A 25059-nucleotide genomic window follows, 5' to 3' on the forward strand; every position below is an offset into this window, starting at 1 on the left:
TTTGTGAACATGAGAGGAGGATACACGCAAGTGATCCGCGGTGTTGATGTTTCAAAACTATTGTCACTTTGTGTGAGTACAAACAAGAACAAATATCCTGATTCTGAAGTCTGATTCATGCTTCTGTGTGCCAGAAGCATGCAGGCTATGCACGGCTCCGATGCTGTCATTGGCGTTTATACTTTTGCATTACACCGCCAACCACAAGTAGGCAGTGGGGACTCTTTTGTGCAGCGAAAGGCTTTTTGTTTGCTTCTTTCATATACTTTCCTTTCTACACGCATCAAAAATGGCAACAGTAGAGCCGACCTTGTTGGTGACAAGATTGTAGCAGGACCCAAATGTAGGAGAGGAGGTGTCAAGTGTAGTTGAAAAAGTAATTTATTAAAACAAAAGTGCTGCAATGCAGGGATACCAAAAAGAATAAACCAAAGGGAATTAAACTGAAACTCGGGACAAACCAAAAACCCACATACAAACTAAACGAGGAAACGAGGTACACATTCGGAACAAAACAGAACACACCAGCAGGGAGAAAACAAAGGACAAGACAATATATACTGTATACACAAGGGGCTGACGAGACACAGGTGTAAATGGATGAACGTCAAAGTCAAAAACAGAACCAAACACAAGGATACAGGCCTTCAAACTAAACATGATCAAAATAAATCCAAACACTGTGACAGTTGGAGCTCATAAAAGTTGAGCAGCAGTTAATTTTAATGAAATTAGAGCAGCGATGAGTTGAATTGAGAGCCATCTGGCTATCTTTGTAGTGTGGACTAGTGTGGGCTTCTACAATAAGTCACTCATCAATCTGCTCCATCTCTCTCTCGCTATTCACTTTGAAAATAGTTCCTATACCTATACTTTGATACCAAGTTCAAATACACAATGTTCAGATGCTGTTGCTGAGATAGATTCATTTTAAATTAGATTTGTCATTTTCATACAGGAATCTTAAAAATAGGCCTCGAAGACGTTTTGATGTTGTGTTTCCCATGATGGAAAATGGCATTAAAGTTTTTTCAGGAAAAAAAAAACTAAAAAATGTTTTTTCCTCTGTCTATACCGATTACTCTGATTGTAACATTTATTGTAAAGCCTCACATGAGTTTAGAGCAACAACAGTCTTAGAAAATAAAGCTTACACGGATAGCTTTTTAATGCTGGTAATTAATAAGGCTAAGTACCTCAAAAGTAATCTCACTTCAAGTATGAAGAGCCCTGGAGACGAGAAGTCTTAGTTTAAGGAACCTTGATAAACTATCTGCTGTGTGGATTGTTGAGCTCTTTTGAGTCATTTCACAGGAGATTTAAATTATTTTAGATTTTTTATTACAAAATAACAACGTGGAAGTCTTTGGCAAACTCATGTAATTCACACATAATTTTCCCACAACGAATGATTCAAACCTTTTTCTATATTTTTATCTTTTTACTCTTTGCTGGTAAGTGGAGAGTTGATGGTCAACTCATTAGTGGCTTAGTGAGCTCACGGCTGTATTTCAGGTACGGATAGGAACACACACAGGCACGCTTGCACACACGCACACACGCACACGGCTGAACATTTTGTTATCTAAGTGACAGCTTTATGGGTTGTCAAGGTGATGAGAAGCTCGGACAGAAGATTGTTAATGTGGCCCCTATCAGCCGGGCAGGTAGAGACGCACCAAGCTGTCCAACAATAATGTCCAGATAATGAACGCTCATTTGTAAGCTGCCATATGACGGCTGTAAAGGCTACAGACTGTGGATCACATAGTAAACTGCAGTCGCCATAATCACAAGGTTGTTAATTATTTAGGTTGGCAATCAGCAGTCTAATTTTACATGGACAGCTCCCTAAAGAGCATAATAATTATTCATGCATCAAGCACTGAACTTGGCCTATTAATTAATAACAGCTTTAGGTTAGGGCTGTTATTTTCTATCGGGAATTTCTATAATGCTGATGAGATGTTTTGAGTGGTCGAACCTTGCCTGTGATTTGTCACATCCGGATATTCTTAATACTGAAGTTCTTACATTGGATCCATGTTCCCCGAAGTGGACTGGACCATTTTCATTACTGCATGAAGTAGCTTTTATAACCAGCAGGTGAGCGGGCCACCTATCTGCACCGCTGCTCGGTGTGTCTGTGTGGATTTCTAATGGTTCAGGAGACAAGGCAACCTTTCGCTTTCCCTTCTTACATAACTGTCTGTCTGTCAGAAGCCCACAGGGCTGCTGGCTGCCGGGGAGGTGATGTGGCGCACATCGATTCCCCCTGTGACCTGCTGTAGCACAGTTTCATTATCCAAGCTGAGCCGTTCCTTCATAAAGTCGGCAACATGTGCAGCTACCTACACATTCATAAAACAATGCCACCTTATTCAAAAGGCTCTTTTGTCATTTTGAAATGGGAGAATTTCTCCCAAGCTGCATAAACGCCACCAATTAAAAAGAAAAGCTCATGCAAGTACGGCAAACATTTCTCAATGCCGTAATCAAATCGTCGCCATTCGCTGAGGGAATATTGCTGGAAAAGATTAGTCTTCCTTCTCGCTCTGTGGTTGGATCTGTGAAGCTCAGCGCAAACTGAAGAGCCTTAGTGTTCAATAAGACAGTAAAGCCAGGCTGATATAAGGCTTACTGCTGGTGTCGCTGTCTGAAACTGGCCTGTCCACCTCTCCTTCTCGGTGTCATTTTATATCAGTCTCGGGACATTTGTAAAGGTCTCTTATGAAATCTAAGAGGAGGGGAACATCTCCAATGATGACAAGGCAGCAAAAATAAGCAACGAAAAGCACCAGTGTGATAATGACAGGGTCTGAGAATAAGACCAGTCGTACATCTACACCCCTTCTTACCACCTTAGCTACTTCACTACGTCACAAAAACCTGCAGTTTTCGATCCGTTTCAGTGGGAAACAGTGTGTGCATTAATGAGTAGGAGAAAGACAGAAAGGCTGACAGTGAGGCACAAGGTCCAGATTAGGGAGTAGCAATAAATCTCAGTGGAGACAGCCTCCCGCTGGCTTGAAGGGTTTGTGGGCCCCTAGCCACCTCTCTTCCAACCTTGCAACCTCTCCTGTCACCTCATTCTCTAATATCTATCATTCATCTATTTCGATATTGACTCAGTCTTCTAAAAATGCTGTGAAACAGACTAAATTTCTCTCCTATTTTATGAATTTTTTTTAATTATTCTTTTCTAAAGCATAATGAACAACTGAGTTATGTTTGGAATTTTTTGGGGGGCCAATTTTTGACTTGCTTAATGGTTTTTGGCATTTTGATTTGCATGTCAGCAGAAAATATGCATTTTAAGGCCATTTTTTTTATATGTAACCAAAGTTATTACTGTGTGCAAATAAAATGGCTTGAAGGGGTATTTTTGATACTTACAGCTTACAATCATTAATATCTCTTTCACAACTTGGGAACAGTTCAACATCAAGTAAACACATCATTATCACCTTATTAACGTGACAAAAACAAAACACAAAAAAATCCCCTAACTTGTCAAAAAACAGATGCTCGTGTACACACATTTAGCACTCAGTAAACAGTAGCATTTGAACATTTTCAATTTCAAATCAAGTTTACTTACAACTATATTCAAAAGCAAGGAACTAACTTTGTCATTCCACTGCAAGGTCATATTATTTGGTAAGTAGAGAACGGTGTTAAAATACAGTTGAAAGTAGTAATAAAGAAATCAGATAGTTAAACTACATGTTTAAAAAAAATATTAGAAGAACTAAGAGAAGCTGTAAAGTTGATGACACGTCTTTGTGGTACAAGACAACAATAGAGAAAACAGCAGGCAATAAAAGTAAGAAATAAAACATTTTGTGATGTCCCGTCTTCAAAATCTAAAATATTTTCTCTACTGTGCGTAGAACTTGATAAAACAGATCATTGAATTTCCTTTTCTCATCGTATTATATTTCAATTGGAAAAAAACTGATATAAAATGTAAGTTTTTTTTCTAAATTCCAAATTTAGAAGTGAAACAAAAAAAAATAAAAAAATACCAACACAATATTCATCCCCCAAAGAACTTCAAAAAGCAGATTTCAAGTTTAATCCATTTTGGGTCATGTCTAATTCAAGTTACAGGCACTAAAAGTATAAATCAAACATATGGGAAGGGGAAAGCAGAGTTACAGTGCGGATAGAGCGCTGCTGACCTCAACTAGGGATATAGACTTGTAGTGGTTGAAAACTTGAAGAATCTTCTCAACATGACTGATACACTATGAAAGAAGGTGCTGGGAACCCATTGCCCATGACTGGGGGAGTTGATATCTTTGTGTGTTGTTGTTCTTCTACATCTGATTCAAATCTGCTGACTGCTGCGTTTGTTTACTAATTGTTTAAACTAATGTGAAAGGGCATGTAGCGCCACCAAGTGTCACAGAGTCAAAAGCACCTCACTCAATAATTCGATTCTCTTCCCACACATGTATACTCGGATTTCTCAGAAACTTTAGTTTAATCCTTAGCTCGATTATGTCCAATAGCTCGATTTAGATGTTCATAGAAGTTTCTCTGGTGCATTATGGGGTCTCAGAGCTTGGCCTGCATTGCCATCTGTAAGTCAGCCCATGTTCTGTTGGATGCCCAACCCTGCTGAAGATGCTATTCATTAACTATCCCGTTTAATTCAATTCAATATACTTTATTGTCCCACTTGGGGAAATTTGTCTTGGACTCGACAGCTGAGCCGCAAATGCCTTGACAGCTACAGTGATAAAAACAATACATCACCGGGCAAGCCATTTCAGCCACAATTACAAATGTTTGTAACCTTAACAGACAACATTTTTTTAGGCTAGTGGTGGAGAGTTTCCAGTTTAGCTGGTATATTTACCATTTAATGACAATGTGTTTCTGTTGACTCTTTTGAGCAGAGATCCCCAGCGGTTACTGGGGCAGTTTGCAGCTGAGTGTGAAGACTCTTGGATGAATGTTTGCACCTCCCTGTCTGAGGCCATGGTCCTCAGTCAGAAACGATAGATTGCTCACTCTATTTTAGGAAAGATTTGCCTCAAGTGGAGAAGTTAAAATATGTCTAAGTCTTGTTCAGGAGTGAGGACAGAATGGAATAGAAGACTTACAGGCAGATGTAAGCTACACTTTTTCACTATGGTGAAAAGAGAGCTGAGCCAGAAGGCAAAACTCTCAACTTCCCAACTAGGGCTGTTCGATTTTGCCCAAAAATAAAATCTCGATTTTTTTCTCTCAAAATCCGATTTTCAATTACGATTACGATTATTTTGTGAATTGACAAAAGGCAAAGAAATTATTTCAAATATGCTGTTTTTTTATTGAACATTTGCCCCATTGGGCTTTAAGTGCAAACTTTGCTCTTATTAAACCAAAAATGAATGAATAAAGTGCAAAACTCTGTAAAATAAGTTGAAAAAAAGTTTTAAAAAATATAATAAAATATAAAGTTTTATCTCTGAAAAAAAATCAGCAAATCAGCACTTGCAAACATACAGTAAGTTATATTTCCAATTAAAAAAAACAAGACATTTTCTAATTAAACTAAACTGGGTCTTTACATGCTAAATAATAACGCAACCCATGAAGGAGGTAGAGGTGTGTAATGTCAGTCATTACATTTGCTATTCACATTTGCAAGTTTTTTGCAAGGAACACGAGCCGGTCTACCGCATCTGGCTTGAGGGATGCCCAGTGGCATGTTACAACGCCCCCTCCTACACCAAAGAGCCTCTCCGATGGGGCACTTGTCGCAGGTATTGAGAGGTATTTCCATCAATCATTAATATGGTATCAATCATTAATATGTGTGCAGACAAGGTAAAAAAAAAAAAAAAAAGTGAAAAAATCGATTTTACGATTTTCACGTTTTAACATCGTTCTAATTACATAATCGTGATTACGATTTAAAATCGATTAATCGAACAGCCCTATTCCCAACCAATCTATATTCCTAGATTCCACCAATGGACATGAACTATAGATGGTGAACAAATACAATGCAAGCTGTCGACTACCAGGAATACTTGGAGTTCAGTCCTCCAGAAGCAGACGCACTGCCCTTCCACATTGGAAGGAGCAAAAATAAGCAGTTTGGTAATCTGGTCAGGATGTCTGCAGGAGGTATTTGACCTTCCACTGAGATATTTTGGACATGTCTTGGGTTCCTTCTGGTACAGCTAGAAGACCTGGCTGGGGAGAAGGAGTTCTGGGGATCTCCGCTCAAAACGTACCTATAAGTACCCAGATAAGTGCAGAAAAATGGGTGTATAGTTAAATAACAGTTCAAACATATACGTTTTGCTAACACTATAAAGGTTTATTGACTCAAACCTTTATATTTCTATTGTATATTCTACTTAAAATGGGAATAAATTGAGAATTTAAAATTTGAAAAGGTGTGCAGTGGTAATTGTTGATATGTGCATAAAGATGAGTTCACTATTTCATGTATGTCTTGAGACCTTATCTAAAAAGAATTATGGCATTGACTAAAAATAAAACCTTGTTCCTTTCCTCCTCGCTTCCACCCTCATTTCTCCCTCCCTCACCCACGGCTCCAGGCAGTGTCCTGTCTCGATGTTTGCTGCTGGTGAAGTACTCAAAAGAGCAGCCACCACCTGAGACACACAGCTCCCCAGTTATTACGACAGGCTGGCCAGCAGCAGCTGCCACCCCGAGCACTGTAAGAATGGAGGAAGTGGAGGAGGCTTTTCAGGGAAGAAGCATCGAAGACAACATGACAGAATAAAGATAAACGTACAGAAGAGACAACATGTGACACGCAAAAGAAATAAAATGAACAAATGACTACCGAATACACACTTGACTGGACTAATTATTAACCAAAATATTGGTTGTTCTGTGCCAAGTTCTCAAGATGGTGAACAAAATATGAAAACTGACATAAGGCAAAATTTGATTTACAATGGGGTCTTTAGGACCAGACAAATGAAGGCTAAAATATCTGTCATGGGATGATCAAAGGGCCACATTGACACTGACACATTGATGAGATAATCACAGGTGGACAAGTAAAAATCCACAAACAAGGCAAGAATAACTGACAGAGTAATCCAATACTTCAACAACAGGTGGACTGTGTGAACAGCCGCCATAAAACCCGGATGAGCAGGCATGTTAAAGGTGTCATTTCACCTGCTGAGTGACACCTTCTCCTGACTGTTTCCTGTAGTTTCTCTTCTGTTTGCATTCCTTTTCTTTACAGGGTTTTACAAGCTGAGCAGAGATGAAGGGATGTTTTCTGTGACTATTTCTCCAGCTGTTAGCAAGATTATAGGGCAGGAGCTTGGGAAATGGAAAACCCCACTGAACAGTGCTGCGCATCCATTCGCAGTTTTCTTGGCAGAGTACTGCACTCTAGGACTGCCCTCTTGTATCTCTTTTAATCATTATATAAACCTTTTAAAGCTGTTGAAAGGTTAAATGCGGAGTACGAGTTGGTGAAATGAAGAGAAAGTCTGCCTAAAGCTGTGAAACATATTATTTGTAAATGTTCTCTCCAACAGAGGTGAACCCATATGTCTGCCATGAGGCAACAGATTGAGGATTTATCATCCAATACCATCTTATCATCAATTATTATAATAAACACATTTAACAGGCTGTAAAATAGTTATACTCCATCTCTAGCCTAGTTCCCTAAACAGAGAAGCATCTTCCCAGAGATTACGTTGGGATGCTTTCGACAATTACATTAAGAAGCTCTTGAACATACTGCAAACTTGAAGGGGGAAAAAAAGTGAATTGAAATAATAGTGTTTCGGCATTTATAAACAGGCATACTCTTCCACCAAGAAATATTACTGGCTAGATGGCCCACATAAAAGCAGCGCTCTCCTCGGCAGTACAGCGTTGGAGCCAGACGGAGGAGACTTAATAAAGCACTACAGTGTATCAGTGTTACTATATTGGCAGTGTTTCATAACAAAGTCCTTCAGAGCAGATATAAATTAGAAACAATTAAAAGAACCATTCATCACTTTCACACAGAAGATAATAAAACATAATGATTATAAAGAAAACTCCTGATCCATTTAGCACTTCTGTTGACAGAGCTGAGGAATATCAGTGCACTGTTTCAATGAACTGAACTCAAATAAACACACATCCAGTGAAGACGAGCCCTTCCCGAAGATGTGACAACATAAAAAAAAAGTTTAAGGTCATAGTTTAAAGTGAATAATTCAAACTGTCTAAAATCACAGAAGCAAGTCTATCCTGAGGGCAAATGATGCAACAGCCGGCGTTTGAACTCATTCATTGATTCTACAGTTCCGCTCTTTACTGGAAAATCCTCTCCAAAGCTTCCCACATGAGGACCCAGATCATCATCGCTTTGTTGCAAACCAATGTTGATAAAATCTTAATGCAAAGATGCACTGGGGGAAAGCAGGCTCTACCCCCGTACACAGGATATCTCTCCACATCCACATTCCTCAGTTCGCCGTCCCCCCGAGGTGCTTGTGATGGTGCAGGGTGAAGCTACAACCTCTCTGGCCTCCCAGGTATAGGACTAATCAATGCAGCTTCTTCCGTGTAACAGTAACTCTATACCCGAGTAGGGAGGATAGGGGAGCTACCAGAGCGGCCTCCCCAGTCTCTCTGCCCTAATCAAGCTCCAAGGTAATCAAATCACTGTACACACAGGCAGATGGCCAATAAGGGAACGACCATGATGGCTCTTAATGGGAGTAGGGCAAAGTTTTAAAACTTACCAATGACTTATTTCTTCTCCCTTTACATTTAATTGACATTACTCAAAAGGGAAACAACAATATTGAACAACAGTTCCATAAGCCCAGCGCGATGCTTCTGTCTGCGTGCCCTTTATGCAAACTTTCTGGATAGCCAGATACCAACATGCTGACCTCTGCTAAATCTAGCTGAAAGTGCTTTTTCTTTTGTTGGACCAACTGGACTGAAGTTGTGAAGCGGGAGGAGTTATTTCAGGCACCCATGGTTTCCTGAGCCAAAAGTCATGTTCAATCTCTGCATAGATCACTGGTTCCCAAGCAGGAGGTACTGTAGGGCTCCATAAAGCGCTGCCAAGCGACTGCGCCCCCAGAATGACAACAGAAAAATCTGGACTTAAATCAACCCCATATTTTATAGAAAATAAATAAAAAAGATTCTCTGACATTGTCAAATACGAATCAAACTGAGAATATCACAATTGCCGTTAAATTTGGTGAATGACTGTCGAAACGTAAGTATTAAAATGTCTAATTTATAGTGTAGCCAATCAAAGATACAATAACAAAAGCCAACAGACATTCATGTTATTGGCTCAACATAGAGTGTGGTCTCCAGCTCATCGAGCAAACTCATATTCAAAATATGTGCAACCCATGTGGAAAATAATGATATGGTCAATACAAAGAAATTAAAACAAACAAAAAAAAGACCCTGTAATTATTGTATCCCTTTTCCTGTTTTTTTTCTTTGCAGACAATATGAACCCAAGGTGTTTCATGTTAGTACAAGAGTCATTTTGTTAATAAGGAGGTGCAAGAAGAACAGATCATGTCAACAACTAATGTAATGATGGTTTGGTATAAAAGCAGTGTTAGTTGAAGGCTGGGTGAGGAAGAACTGTAGGAAGAGGATCATCACTTTATCAACTAGTGCATGAGATAATCATTAAAATGCTTAAAAGTTGCAAAGCACTTGTGATTTTGTCTTCTATAATGCATAATATCGCAAAACAGTTAAAGTAATCTGAATACAAAGGGCAAGGACTCAAGCCTAAGCTGGTCATATGTGAAGGATAGAACAACATGAAGAACTTGCATTCATCAGCTGCTGACACAATGCCGAGGGTAAACTTCTGTCTGGCACCACAATATGGAGGAATGTTCTCAAATCCTTTTATACACTAAGGGCCTGATTTACTAAGATCCTAAATAAAGAGTACTAAATTGCGTGTGCACTGAAAAAGTTTGCACGTGCTGTTGTTGTGTGTTTTGCGGGTGATCAACTAAGAATGCTCGCGCAATTGATAACAGGTGCAAACCGCAGTATTTAAATGAGGTGTTGCGTGTCTTACGGTTTGCGAGCGCAAAATGAAATTTGACGAGTTGGAGTTAGAGATATTAGTGGAAGAGGCAAATTGTTGTGCCGTATTCAGCACCCCTGCCGTGAAAAGCACCCCCTCGTATATTCAATGATAAGTAGACCAAGAAAAAAAACAACACACTGACACTTCAATATATTTATATATACACACTCACACAAACACATACTTAGGAGTTTATATTATATATATTTACAAATATTATGGAAGACAACACAGTAAGCAGGCTATTAATTAATGACATCAATAACCATTTACCCGATTTTTGTTATCTGTGACTGTGATTGTGGGAAAGTATGACTATTGTGGAATCCATGAGCGCATTTAAACATGAATCATTAACACAAAACTGGACGCTAAACAGAACGTGACACGGAATGAGAATATCATTTTTGTCAGACGAGGGGGTGCTTTTCACGGCAGGGGTGCTGAATACGGCACAACACCGGGGTATGACAACTGCAGAACAAGTATAGGCACACAATAAGAAACACTTTTTTCTCCATGAAAACACGTGATTTATTTATTATCACAAATAAAAAAATTAATGTGCCTCCTGTGGCAACCTTTTGCTGAATAATACTCGATTTAACATTCAAATAAAATATTTCTCCTTTTGCATGTGGAGAATCCTCACCACAAGTTGAGCCATCCCCACCCCAGTCCTCAAATCAGGCACCAACAAGCATTCCTGCGTAATGCTGAACGTATTAAATACAGACGCAATCACAATCCCCGCAAAAACTTTCAGGCTTGGTACATCTCATTGCGTGTGGTAAATGGACATATTTGCATTTTCCCCTCCCAGTATTTAGCACTTTCTGGCGGGTACGCCCCATATTGATTATTCATCAGGGCAAAAGTACTAAATGAATAGCGTGTGCTATTTTGCTCATTTGAGAGGCGCAGTCCTCTTTGCACGCTGTTAGTAGATCAGCTTGCACATTGGTTTGCGGGTGCTGTCAAGTTTGCACACGTTTTTACACACACAAACCTTTAGTAAATCAGGCCCTAAATGTTGAAAAGAAACTTCACAGTAAAATTGCCCATAGGCACCACTGATGTCCCTGGACTGAAGGCATCTAGGAGTGACCATGACACAGTGCAATCCTGTGCCGTAGCCAGATGAATCAGTATTTCAGATTTGTTTTGGGGAAAAAAAGAAGAAAAAGGGGGGAAGTGTGCTGCAGATCAAAGAAGAACAGGAGTATCCAGACTGTTACCAGCAACAAGTCCAATGCCAGGGTCTTTGATGGTTTGGCATTGTATCAGTGCATTTTACAAAGGTCATTTAAACATCTGTGATGGCAGCATACTGTACTTCAGAAAAGTACACTGAGAAACATATGTTGTCTTCAAGTTAACATCTTTTTTTGCGGAACTATCAATGCATTTTTCAGCAAGACAATGCTGAACCCCTTTGTGCACACTTTACAAAACCAGCTTGAGAAATAAGAGGGTGCAGGTTTTGGACTGGCCTGGACAGGAGGTCTGATGGCTAAGATTAACTTGTACTTTAAGATATGAGTGCAAGAAAAATTTAACAAAATAATGCCCAATGACGTTATTCAACCAGAGTCCTTAATAAAAAAATGCTGTTTAAGTGTTGTGTTCTAACTGTTTTTATTCACATTATAATACTAACGGCCTGATTTACTAAGATCCCTAATAAAGAGCACAAAATTGCGTCCATGTGTATATAGATTGCTGTGTTGTTTGTTCATAATTTGCAGGTGATCAACTACCAATGACTGCACAATTGATAACAGACGCAAATAGCAGTATTAAAATGAGGATTTACCGTGTGTTATGTTGTTGCCATGGAGAATTCAGACAGAGAGCAAACGCAAAAATGAAATTCAACCTGATTTAGATCGAAATATTAGTGGAACAGACAAATAAAAATATCGCTGAGCTCCAGCAAATAAATCTAAATGTCACCAGAAGGACTTCAATATGGGAGAGTATTTGTGGAAAAAGTAAATGCATTTTGCAAAACAAGACAAACACCAGATGAGGTTAAGAGGAAGTGGGAAGATATAATTCGAAGAACCAAAGGAAAACGACTCATAATAAAACCTCTGCAAATAAGACCGGAGGGGGGAGAGATGCCCCTGACCAACATTGAGTGACAGGTGCAGCTCAGTTACTGCGAGGAGCAGATAACTGGAATACCGGGGTAAGACACATTAGAGCCGGTTGCAGAACAAAGTATGTATGCAAAAAAAAAGAAAGCACTCTCAATGAGAACACATTTTTATTGACAAAATGCCTCTTGTGGGAACTTTTTTCTGAAAAACAGTTGGGATTCTACATTCAGAAAAAAATATCAGTTTCTTTGTGTAGAACATTTGGCAAAAATTCAGTCATCCCAACCCCAGTCCTCAAACCAGCGCCAGGCCAAAACACCTGCAGGGCCTCAAAAGCAGCCAGTTCAGACACTGATTGAGTAGGCAGCCCTTGAAGATGGTCTGACATCCATTACACACGAGGTGCGCACTGGGTCTTCTTTGACACGAACACTAAGGCGGGATATTCGCGGCTCTGTAGTGCTCACTCAGCAGATGGTCAGAGCTGGATCTTGGCTGACGATGGCCATTAATGCCCCGGCGAGAGGGATCGATGATGGGGTACGGGCGGTGGTGAGGACCCTCAATGCCAGCGGCCCCAGAGCGCAGCAGCTTTAATTACCATTGAATGTTCTGTTTTGTTTGTCTAGAGTAAACCTATGTTAAATTGTGGTGTTTTCTGTGTTGATTGTTATTGAATTAAAAAATGAAAAATTAATGTGTTGCCCTTGCTATTCATGAGAAATTATTTTGAATCAGAGTGATGCGCGTCGGCAGTCCTGTAGCGTTGGACTGTTGCCTCCAACGGGGCCTGTGGATGTAGTCATTCTCCTGTTCCCTCTCCATGGCATCATGCGCTATCCCATGACGCTTTGCAATGTTGTGCAACATGCAGGAAACAACAATGATCTGGGCCACCTAGTCTGAACACAAGTGCTCCCCCAGTGGGGTCCAAACGCTGGAACCGGTTTTTAAATACACCTCAGTTGCGCTCCACGATGCTTCTCGTGCGAATGTGGGCCACATTGTATCAGTGTTTGCCTGGAGTGGTCAAGTTAAGTACAGATGTCAGGAAGAAGGGGTGAAGGCGTATGCATCGTCACCTTAAAATAGAATATGAATCGCTACCACATTTTTTTAATAATGTAAGGAATAATTTTTACAAAGCAAAAATTATGTGATTCATTTACCCAAAAGGCCAGACATTTCCATAGTCACCATCTCTCAACATTTGCCACGTTTGTCACTCACTCACTCACTCATCTTCTTCCGCTTTATCCATTCCCGGGTCGCGGGGGCAGCAGCCTCAGCAGGGATGCCCAGACTTCCTTCACCCCAGACACTTCCTCCAGCTCTTCCAAGGGGAGTCCGAGGCGTTCCCAGGCCTGCCGAGAGACATAGTCTCTCCAGCGTGTCCTGGGTCTTCCCCAGGGTCTCCTCCCGGTGGGACATGCCTGGAACACCTCCCTAGGGAGGCGTCCAGGAGGATCCGGTACAGATGCCCAAGCCACCTCAGCTGACTCCTCTCAATGTGAAGGAGCAGCGGCTCGACTCCGAGCTCCTCCCGGGTGACCGAACTCCTCACCCTATCTCTAAGGGAGCGTCCAGCCACCCTGCGGAGGAAACTCATCTCGGCCGCTTGTATCCGCGATCTTGTCCTTTCGGTCACTACCCAAAGTTCATGACCATAGGTGAGGGTAGGGGCGTAGATTGACCGGTAAATCGAGAGCTTCGCCTTTCGACTCAGCTCCCTCTTCACCACGACGGCCCGGTACATCGACCGCATAACTGCGGACACTGCACCGATCCGTCTGTCAATCTCACACTCCATTGTTCCCTCACTCGTGAACAAGATCCCAAGATACTTGAACTCCTCCACCTGAGGCAGGACTTCTCCACCCACCCGGAGAAGGCATGCCACCCTTTCCCGATGGAGAACCATGGCCTCGGTTTTGGAGGTGCTGATTCTCATCCCTGCTGCGTCGCACTCGGCCTCAAACCGCCCCAGCACATGCTGAAGGTCCCGGTCTGATGAAGCCAACAGGACAACATCATCTGCAAAAAGCAGAGATGAAATCCTGAGGTTCCCAAACCGGATCCCCTCCGGCCCCTGGCTGCGCCTAGAAATCCGGTCCATAAAAATTATGAACAGGACCGGTGACAAAGGGCAGCCCTGCCGGAGTCTAACATGCACTGGGAACAAGTCTGACCTACTGCCGGCAATGCGAACCAGACTCCTGCTTCGATCATACAGAGACCGGACAGCCCTTAATAGAGGGCCCCGGACTCCATACTCACTTAGCACCCCCCACAGAATGGAACGAGGGACACGGTCAAATGCCTTCTCCAGATCCACAAAACACATGTAGACTGGTTGGGCAAATTCCCATGAACCCTCGAAGTATTCCTTCCACCGTCCGACAATGTCCCCAGTCGAGGTCAACAGCTCCCCACCCGCACCGTAAACGGTGCCGGCAGAGTACTGCTTCCCCCTACTGAGGCGCCGAACGGTCCTCCAGAATTTCCTCGAGGCCGACCGATTCTTCCTCCATGGCCTCCCCGAACTCCTCCCAGACCCGAGTTTTTGCCTCCAGGACTGCCCGAGCCGCGGCTCGCTTGGCCTGCCGGTACCCATGTACTGCGTCAGGAGTCCCACAGGCCAACATAGCCCAGAAGGACTCCTTCTTTAGTCTGACGGCATCCTGTACTTCCGGTGTCCACCACCGGGTTCTAGGATTGCCGCCACGACAGGCACCGGAGACCTTGCGTCCACAACTTCAAGCCGCTGCGTCGACAATGGAGGCAGAGAACATGGTGCACTCGGACTCGATGTCCCCCGCCTCCCCCGGGATCCGAGAGAAGCTCTCTCGGAGGTGGGAGTTGAAGATGTCCCTAACAGAGGGCTCAGCCAGACGTTCTCAACAGACCCTCACAATCCGTTTGGGTCTGCCCGGTCTGTCCAGCCTCCTCCTCCGCCAGCGCATCCAACTCACCACCAGGTGGTGATCAGTTGACAGCTCAGCCCCTCTCTTCACCCGAGTGTCCAAGACATGCGGCCGAAGGTCAGATGAAACGACAACAAAGTCGATCATTGACCTCCGGCCTAGGGTGTCCTGGTGCCATGTGCACTGATGGACACCCTTATGCTTGAACATGTGTTCGTTATGGACAAACTGTGACTAGCACAGAAGTCCAACAACAAAACACCGCTCGGGTTCAGATTGGAGAGGCCGTTCCTCCCAATCACGTCTCTCCAGGTATCACTGTCATTACCCACGTGAGCGTTGAAGTCCCCCAGTAGAACAATGGAGTCCTCCGTTGGAGCACTATCAAGTACCCCTCCAAGGGACTCCAAGAAGGCCGGGTATTCTGCACTGCTGTTCGGCCCCTAGGCACAAACAACAGTGAGAGACCTTTTCCCGACCCCAAGGCGAAGGGAAGCGACCCTGTCGTTCACCGGGGTGAACTCCAACACATGGCGACTGAGCTGAGGGGCTATAACCAAGCCCACACCAGCCCGTCGCCTCTCACCCTGGGCAACTCCAGAGTAGTGGAGGGTCCAGCCCCCTTCAAGGAGCTGGGTTCTAGAGCCCAAGCTATGTGTGGAGGTGAGCCCGACTATCTCTAGCCGGTATCTCTCAACCTCACGCACAAGCTCCGGCTCCTTCCCCCCCAGCGAGGTGACATTCCATGTCCCCACTGTGAGGGATTGGGATTGGGTCGTCGAGGCACCCCGCCACGACTGCTATCAAGCCCACAATGCACCGGCCTTTCATGGACCTTCCTGCGGGTGTTGGGCCTACAGGAAGGCGGGCCCACGTCGCCATTTCGGGCTGAGCCCGGCCGGGTCCCACGGGCAAAGACCCGGCCACCAGGCGCTCGCCTACAAGCCCCAACCCCAGGCCTGGCTCCAGAGCGGGGCCCCGGTGACGCCGATCCGGGCGACGTAGCGGTCCTTGATATATTCCTCCGCATGATTGGCGTTTGTGAACCGCTCTTAGTCTTAGTCTTCACCCAGGACCTGTTTGCCATGGGAGTCTCTTTTGAGTCGCGCACAACTTGCACCTTTAAAGACTGTGCGTGTTTCTGGTTCCTGTAAACAACTTGTCTGAGGGGGGAACAAGTTGCAAATGGGTACAGTCTATTGCTCCAATAACTCTGTGAAAGCCAGCAACCGCATAAAAACATTGCCTGGTGTCATTTAAGGGGTCATGAGTGTGTGGGAATTGAATATCTCTGCCCATCCTGGAAAACACTGCATTCAACACTTGTGACAGCCCTCTAGAAAAACTGCCCAGGGAGACGCCAGCATTAATTGCAACAGTGCGCTGGAATGATCCAGACGCAAGGAAGTGCTACGTTGGAAGGAGTTTTGTTATACAAGGTATGGCATGAGTCCTCCTTGTGACTGGTGCCAATTCAGTCTTTAACTAATATGGTAAAAAAAAATAAAAGTATTCAGAGTCAATGGAACACATGTACAGTGAAACGTAAGGAGTTTTAAGGAAAAATTCACCTTGGAAGGTTGTTGAGTTGTATATCAATAATCTTTGCCTCTGGCATTGCAAAAATGTTCACACGAGTAGGAAAGATGCACACTCTCTCTCTCTCTGTCGCCTTTCGTGGTCTCTCTGCCTCGTCCTCGCAACAATAACTGCAGCCATTTGTGGGTAAAGTTGTGCCAATTAACACCTGTCGTTCAGATGTGCTAAATATAGACGCAGAAAAAAAAAAAAAAAAATATATATATATATATATATATATATATATATATATATATATATATATATATATATATATATATATATAAATATATATATATATATATATATATACGCAGACACATCCAGTGCAATCAGTTACAGGTTTGCTAAATCAAAACCCAATACTTTCTGCGCTCTGGCCTGAATGCCCATATTACATATTGATCAAAGGTAAATGAGCGGGGCGTGGTGGCACAGCTGGTAGTGCAGCCGCCTCACAGCTAGAAGGTCCTTGGTTCAATTTGCTGTGGGTGCTGAGAGCGTGTTTACTTCCCCCCATGACTTCAGCGCCCACACCCTGGGTGGGGTTAAAAAGGGCCTTTCTGTGTGGAGTTTACATGTTCTCCCCGTGTTCCCTTGGGTAGCTAATGTGAGCTACCCTCACTAAAACATGCGACAGTCCTGGGCTATACATGCCACCAGATGGGGTGGGGAGGATCTGGCCGGAATAACGTGATCCTTCCACGTGCTACATCTGGCCAGAGAATCCCCACCCTGTCTGGTGAAAAGAAGCGGCTGCTCACTCCTCAGGATAAGAAGGACACTTGAGCTCAGTGCAGGGCCCTCCCGGGGTTGGTAGAGTGATGGCAATGCCCAGGACTGACTTAGGTAGGAGCACTGGGTGATAAAACGGGACAAAATTGGGGATAAAAAAAAAAGGGTAAATGCGCTCAATGCATTGCATGCATTATTTTGCCCATTTAACAGACGCAATCCTCTGTGTATCTGGTTTGTATATCAACTGCAACACATTTTGGTGTATGCTATCATGCTTGTACATGTTTTTAAAGGCGCAAACATTTTGCAGATCAAGGCAATTTTTTTTAAATGAGTTGCAGGCAGGAAGACAAAAATTAGTGAATATAAACATATGAAATAAAATGTAATATCTGCTAAAATGTAAATGCTCCCATTTCCAGGCTGGGATATTTCACTCATTATACCCTTGTGCCCCCAGTGCTGGGGGGAAATGCCATATAAGAACATAAGCCTGAGATTACGCTGGGTGCAATGATGTCAGTTCACTGAGGCCCTTCCAAGGTGAACTTTCCTTAATGGTGGACCAAGTAATAGACAAACATTTATCCGGAAGCACTGAACTACCGCATCTGCTGGCTTTGTCCTGTGTTCTTCGAAGAAAAAGGTAATTTATATTTGCAGGCTCATGTGTAAGGCTTACAAATGTATCAGGATGGACTACGACACTGCGTACGTGGATTCTGAACCAGTCCAGGGAATTTCAGTCCATATGCACAGATTGCGTCTGTGGGCAAATGCTTTCCTGAAGGTTCACTATAAGCTCCTGTGATACCAGTGGGTATTACATTTCAAGCAAAGGCAAGTCAGTCTGAATAAAAGGGATATAAAACCAGAACCTCACTTAAAACTTTTCAAACTGACTTCCACCTTTTTTGTGGGGATCTTTTTGGTTGAGGAATGATGTTTTTGTTCTCAACATTTATTCACAGCAGACACTCGCATGCGCAAGCATACATGCACTGCTGGCCTGACAGGCAGCTCATGGAACAGCAGAGCTCGGGTTACAACAAACACAGAGGAAAAGTGATTTATTTCCCTTTCACTCTTGCACTCAACTCAATCATTACAAAGCACACGCTTTTGTATTCACGTTCAAAATAGTGTACAGTTAACCTGTATTATTCCAGATGTACCATACGGGAATTTCTGAGGTCTCTGCCCAACTGCATGAGCAATAAAATCAAATACAACGACAAAGATAAAAAATAGTTTCATACATTAAAAAAGATTTAAAAAAATAATCAAATGAAATAAAAATTACCCAATGTATTCATATTGATACAAAAAATACTATTTGGAAAATGTACACTTTATTGGGAGTGTTTTTTAATATCAATATATAATAAACTATTTAAATAAAAAACAATATTTGATTAATATATTTCATATTTAAGGCTTTAAAGGATTAAACTTAAACCTCCAGTCAGCTGACTTATTCTGACCTCTACAGCTGATAACTGTGAAGTCGGTCCTAATATGTAACATCGCCAGATAACGTCGATTGATTATCGGTATTGAGGTACAAAGGACTAAGCAGACAGTAAATGCTGTCTATAATTTGAAATTAAAGCTATCAGGCTTAATATTGAAATGCCACTCATATTTAACCTAATCCCATTCTCTGCAATAATCCTCTTTATGACATGAATTGAAAATGAATTGAAAAATGATCTAAATAACATTCCATCAATATGTTATTAATTACCTAAAGAGACAAAAACTATGTGAGGACAACGCTGGCAGACCTACAGATGGCCTGCCCAGCCGCTGTGTGTTCTCCTACTTGATTTAATAAAGGGAGGTTATTATGAAGGGATATTTTCCCCGCTCTCCCAATCTAGGAACTGGCAGTACGACCTGTCTCGTTCTCCTCGCTCTGTAGAGCAAGTAATACCCTCTAATCCGAGACAGAGAGAGAAAGGCTGTAGGGAAGAAGGAGGCGGAGAAGCATAAAAAAAATGGCTGTCATTATTTACAGTTCATAAATTCTTTTATAAACCATTCAAAATCTCACCTGCTGACCCTATAATTTCAGCCTATGGGTTTGCGTGAGCTGTTAGTGTAACTGCATATATGGTATATGTGTGTGTGTTTGTGTGTGTGTATATGTGCGTGCTTTGTCACCAGAGCATGCCTAGTATGGAGGAGTGACAATCCCCAACAGTGTTCATTTAGAGGAGTTCACACTGACACACACACACACACACACACACACACACACACACACACACACACACACACACACACACACACACACACACACACACACACACACACACACACACACACACACACACACACACACACACACACACACACAGGAAGCTCCCATGTCTATCCTATCCAATGCAATGTAATGAGATATCCGCCGTTTCCCATTTGAGCCTCTTCATCCTCCGCAGAACAGAAACAACTGATAGGAATGGGAAGAGAGCAGAGGACAGGAACTTAAGGACAAGCAGGATGATCAGGTTCCCCCTGTTTCTGTCCTCCTCCCACCCTCTGTTTGAGGGTGTAATGCGTCTCCATCTCTGTGTATCCTATTATGATGGAGTGGGTCTCCCAGCAGTGCCTGAGGAAATAGCCTTATAGCACTTATTCTATACGTGGACCCACAAACAAACAGACAACACTTACTCTCATGGTAGTGGCCCCAGTGACACTGCTTAAATATTAACGAGCCGATTCTCTCTCATTAATAATAGCTGCAGTGCTGATTACTCTGTGAACGCCACTGTGTGCGTGTGTTTTGCACAAATGGAAATGTATCTACTCACATTTGTGAGTATTTGTCACTAATGAGTACTTCAAAGACAGCTATTGATGTTACATTACCTTCTAAACTTAAACATTATTGAGTTACTTTCCAGTGAGGATAGTAAAGATTAATACTTGGTGATAAACTAATCGGCCAGTTTGTGCCCGTGTGAGAGTATTCAGAAGATTGAGGGAGTAAATGGGAGGGTCCATGGATAATCTGAGCAGATGAGGATAATTACACCCCAAAAAAGTGTTTTTAAATTAAGCATGCACAAGCAACAAACACATAAGATTAAAAATGCTTCAAAGTACATATGAACACCCACACAGATGAGCTCTTGCACAGTTTAACCACACATGAGCTGATGAGGTGCAGCTGGGTTAAACTAACGTACAGTAGCACTTGACAGATAACACACACACACACACACACACACACACACACACACACACACACACACACACACACACACATTTACTGGGGCGATGAGGAGCAAGCTTTAAAATCCAGTATCCAGTGGGTTGTAATGGAGAACTTTGCACCCCGCCCCCCACCCCCCGCTAAGAATAGCAATGGCCACTGTAGGAGAGAAAGATGGGCTGCAGATGGAAGAAGTGTGACAGGACCACCTGTGTGCCCTTTAGTAATGATGAGTCAGCAATCTGCAGCTGCAGACATTAGTCCAAAGCAGCCTTAAATAAAGTATACAATAATTGCTAAACTTGTGATAGCCTTGATATATTAATATATTGTTATATATTTACTTCATGAAAATAGTATATGACACGCTACTAGCTCCACTGTGTCTGAAACGTACACTTCCACAAGTGCATCCATCTGTTTTGTGTTAGTGTTTGCGTTTATGTGGCCAACAGTCCTGGAAAATTCACATTAAATTCACATTTCTCATTTCCCTGATGAATTACAAGAAACTGCTTTGAGACAGGGAAAGACGGAGAAAAGGTAAGAACCCAAGAAAGAAAGAAAAGGTAATCTGAGTTTCAGTCTCCTGGTGGTCATGTAGTGATTGGACAGCTGAATCTGGCTTTCAGACCGCGGGTATGCAGGATTATCATCCAATCCAAAGGAAACATAGGCTTCAAAATCCCTGCTTTTGTTCATTGTTTCCGATGCATCTGCTCCTTTTTTCCTCCCCCTGAACATCCACCCACCCTGGGTCTCTCTGGTCCTGGCTGTCGGTATCTGGAACGCGTGGCTATGGCTGATGGAAATCATCTTGTTAGGGCTGTGCTAATGTCTGCTCTCAAGTCCTAGGACACTTCAGCTGTCCCTATTTTAATTGGCTGACTCTATTAATATTTCATTCATCTGCAGTGCTGCACATCACCTTTCCCTTTACCGACTGTGACCCTGCTGAGGGTTGCTCACTGAGACAGACTGGAGGGATGGATGTAGGGATTTAGGTGGGGACTAACATCTTTTGACAGTGAAAACGGTGCTTTTTATTTTGTTGTGTCAAACAACATATTCAGATGTGTGTGAGTGAAATGAAAAACCAGATTTAAATCCACACATTAAAACAACTTTATCTACAGGTGTATGCAATGTTTGGACAGTTTTGAGAAGAAAAAAAAAATCACATGATCCATCTTTAATTAAAAACTTAAAATGATAAGTGAAATGAAGGGAATAAAAACTACAAAGCAAAGGAAGACTTGAAAAAATATCAAAGCTTCGAGCTGACACTTTTTACTTTCCAAAATGACTTACAGAGAAGGAAGTGTGGGAGAAATGTGCAAGTGAAGACGAGATCTCGGAGACCATAAAATGCTTTAGATGAAACACAAGTTCGGCAGAAAAAAAAATAAAAAAAGTGTTATTCTGCAAAGCAGGTACAAACAGTATCTATATGGATGAGATATGAGAAAGGAAATCTATGTGAGGTATGCTAAGCAACATTTGCATTAGGATCAATATGTTGATGGATGGTGTATATTGGTGCTACGCAAGCTCTGTGACTATGAAAAGAGTTGCAGGCAGTTTGTAGTGTTGTGTGGAGAGTGTTTCTTTACTGTAAACGTGCAAAGAACAATGGAGGCTCTATTTGCCTAGAAGGATTTTTCACTCTTTCCCAGACCAGCAAGAGATTGCTCCAGTGAATTTGACTATGACATACTAACTGTGTGAATAAATACCCTGAGGGGCTCCCCATTGAATTAAAGAAAATGTTTTTTTACAAAAGAAGTCGATGTTCAACTGGGGATGGGCAATGATTTTCAAATATAATGTAACAATACTTCTAACCACATCTGAACAGCATATCACAAATATGTTCCCACCTCAACTCCTAGCATAAGATGCAGCATACAGCACCTCTAGTGGGGCATAGAGGTACTACAAGATATGCCGGCTCATCCCTACTCATTGGAATAGCCCTCATGTGATGAGAAGTAATAGTACTAGAGATAGTGGCTTTAAATGATAAACTATCAAATATTATATATTATATTATAAGTATTTGCATTTATCCTCACAATATGTAGCTATCTTGTTTTGAGCAGCCTTGGCACAAACACATATGACGTCACAAGGTGGCAGAAGTGCAGTAAAGCTGTTTTACAAATGCAATGAAACACAGGAAAAGTGTGTCTTTACTGTCCAGCTGTGGTAACCTCTGTGTGCGAGTTTAAATAATAATTATGCAGTTAATAAATTAAAAAAAAAAGTAAAAGCACAGACCAAAGCTATCCAAAAGCTCTGTAGGGGCAGGTAGGTGGAACTGTGCTACCAGCTACTGCCCTCACTCAGTTATGTTTACAATTTCTGTTTGCTCTAAATCCTGTTATTATGGTTTAAGTCAGTGGTTCCCAAACTTGTTCTCGTGGGCCCCCCTTTATTTTTGCAATGGCTCTACCCCACCGTTAGGAGGCATACCCCTGACTTTAGGTACCACTGGTTTCAGTAATGTATGAAACAAAAGTAATTTGTAATGTATGTTGTTGCTGCAACACCTTTTGAGATATATTTATTAAAGAACTGCATTTCAGCCGTATTTTGAAACCTCGAAAGTGTACTGAATAGTAACTGAAGACAATTCAAATGAACAATGAAAATAATCTCTCCCCACTGTTTATTTTGAGGCCACTGGCCACTATTTAATGTTTTTTTCATGTAATTAGAAATAACAATTTGACTTGAGATAACTGAGAAATGTATTTAACGTGCATTACTGTAGCTGTAAGGCGGGTGTGTTGTTCAGTCAGGAATGCACAAATGCGCATGCCTAAAAGCACACACACGTACACACAAACACACTTGCCAACCCTGGGGCTACCTCCAGGACAGATTGCATGATGGAGCTGGAAGGAGAAAACGCAAAAGTGCAGAGAGAAGGAGTGGAATACGTTGGGGAGGCTGGTTTTGCAGCCAGGAGTTTGTGTGCACATATGTGTACTGTACACGATGCTCATCTGCCATCCATTGGCTCAACTCTGCCCTGCTACATACAAATCAGCTCTGTTACTTTGACATAAGTACACACGCAAAATACACTTTCTATGTGTCTCTCGTTCTTTCGCAAACACATGTGTACACAAGGCAGTTGGGTCCCACCACAAGTATGATGACTACAGAAGAACACACACGCAGAGTTCCCTGATTAACAAGATGATTTGTTCTCTTCCTCACGCATGGGCCAATCAGGCACGAGGACACAAATCTCTACCTGCTGGTGATGCTGCTGAAGGCCACCGACCACTATTTATTGGCAATCTCAGCCCTAACTACTCAGACAGAGAGAACGACACGCTTGCCACAGGCAGACACCGCCACTGTGTCTGTTCCTGCGGGCGTTTTTTTCACGTGCCAAGTAGGAAATGTAATGGAAAGCATCATACATTATAAACCCAACTTTAATGAAATAACACACATATAAACACACATATACGACAAGATATACTGAAGTACAGTATATCTTCATTTTTAAACTGTGTGGGTGTGTTAATAGTGATTATCTAATTAAGTCTGCATCACATCACATTGGTGGATAGATTACCAATAATCCTGAGCCGTGGCAACATCTCTGGGCTCGGAGGCATCTAGCGTGGACCTTCACATGGTGGAGACATTTATAGTGGTCAGATTAATCAGTATTCCAGATCTCTTTTGGAAGAAAAATCATGCCCACACACATACTTACACACACCACAAGAATAATCTTCAAAACTTCAGCATACTGGCACCACTGTCGAGAAGAGTCCGTCTCATCTTGTATTTCTTCCAAAAAAAAAAAAAAAAAACAATCTTGCGTTTGCGTGACTCTACCAAAGCCACAAGAATCTTGGTTAAGTGTATATGGATCGTGCTACAATGTACCTTTTCACAGCCATGTGTTCAAAAAGTACACTTGTAGCATGAAGAACGCAATGACGAAACAATGAGGAATCACGTGATTAATCTTAGTTAGTCTTTACTTGTCAAAGATTAAAATGGAAAAAACGCAGCTTCTGGTCCACTGGTACAGTATGTGAAGTTTGTCTGGACTCAAGTATAATTAGAAACCCAGTTAAAGGACTGAAAACATATGATCCCAGTAACAAGTATACTTTATACAGCTGACTGAGCTTTTGTGATACTGATGCCACACAATAATTTAAAATCGGACTAAACGTAGTAGGAGAAAAATGTGGAGGAAGAAGAGTAAACTTGGCCCATATTTTGTACTGTAGTGTCTGTGAGTCATTCTTCGCTCAGTCAGTCAGACACAGGGAGTGCAAATCTGGCTCAAATTCATTATAGCAGAGACGAAAGAAATGATTCATGGACAGGAAAAAAAGAGGAGGAAGTAAGAAGATTAAAGGACTAACA

At 42.2% G+C, this 25059-nt stretch overlaps 1 protein-coding gene across 3 annotated transcripts in view; it reads right to left on the bottom strand.

Moving 5' to 3' along the window:
• LOC133446931 (A disintegrin and metalloproteinase with thrombospondin motifs 2-like) overlaps positions 1-25059 on the bottom strand; it is a 148538-nt gene that overhangs the window by 43687 nt on the left and 79792 nt on the right. The window contains exon 1 of one of the 3 annotated variants that reach the window (XM_061725154.1): positions 8742-8822. The exons of the other annotated variants lie outside the window; for them this stretch is intronic. The gene's annotated coding sequence lies outside the window, so the exon portion shown is untranslated. Of the gene's footprint in view, positions 1-8741; positions 8823-25059 lie in introns of those variants that run through there. 3 annotated transcript variants of the gene reach the window in all.

The sequence above is a fragment of the Cololabis saira genome, chromosome 7, assembly GCF_033807715.1.
Source record: "Cololabis saira isolate AMF1-May2022 chromosome 7, fColSai1.1, whole genome shotgun sequence".
NCBI classification, from domain to species: Eukaryota; Metazoa; Chordata; class Actinopteri; order Beloniformes; family Belonidae; genus Cololabis; species Cololabis saira.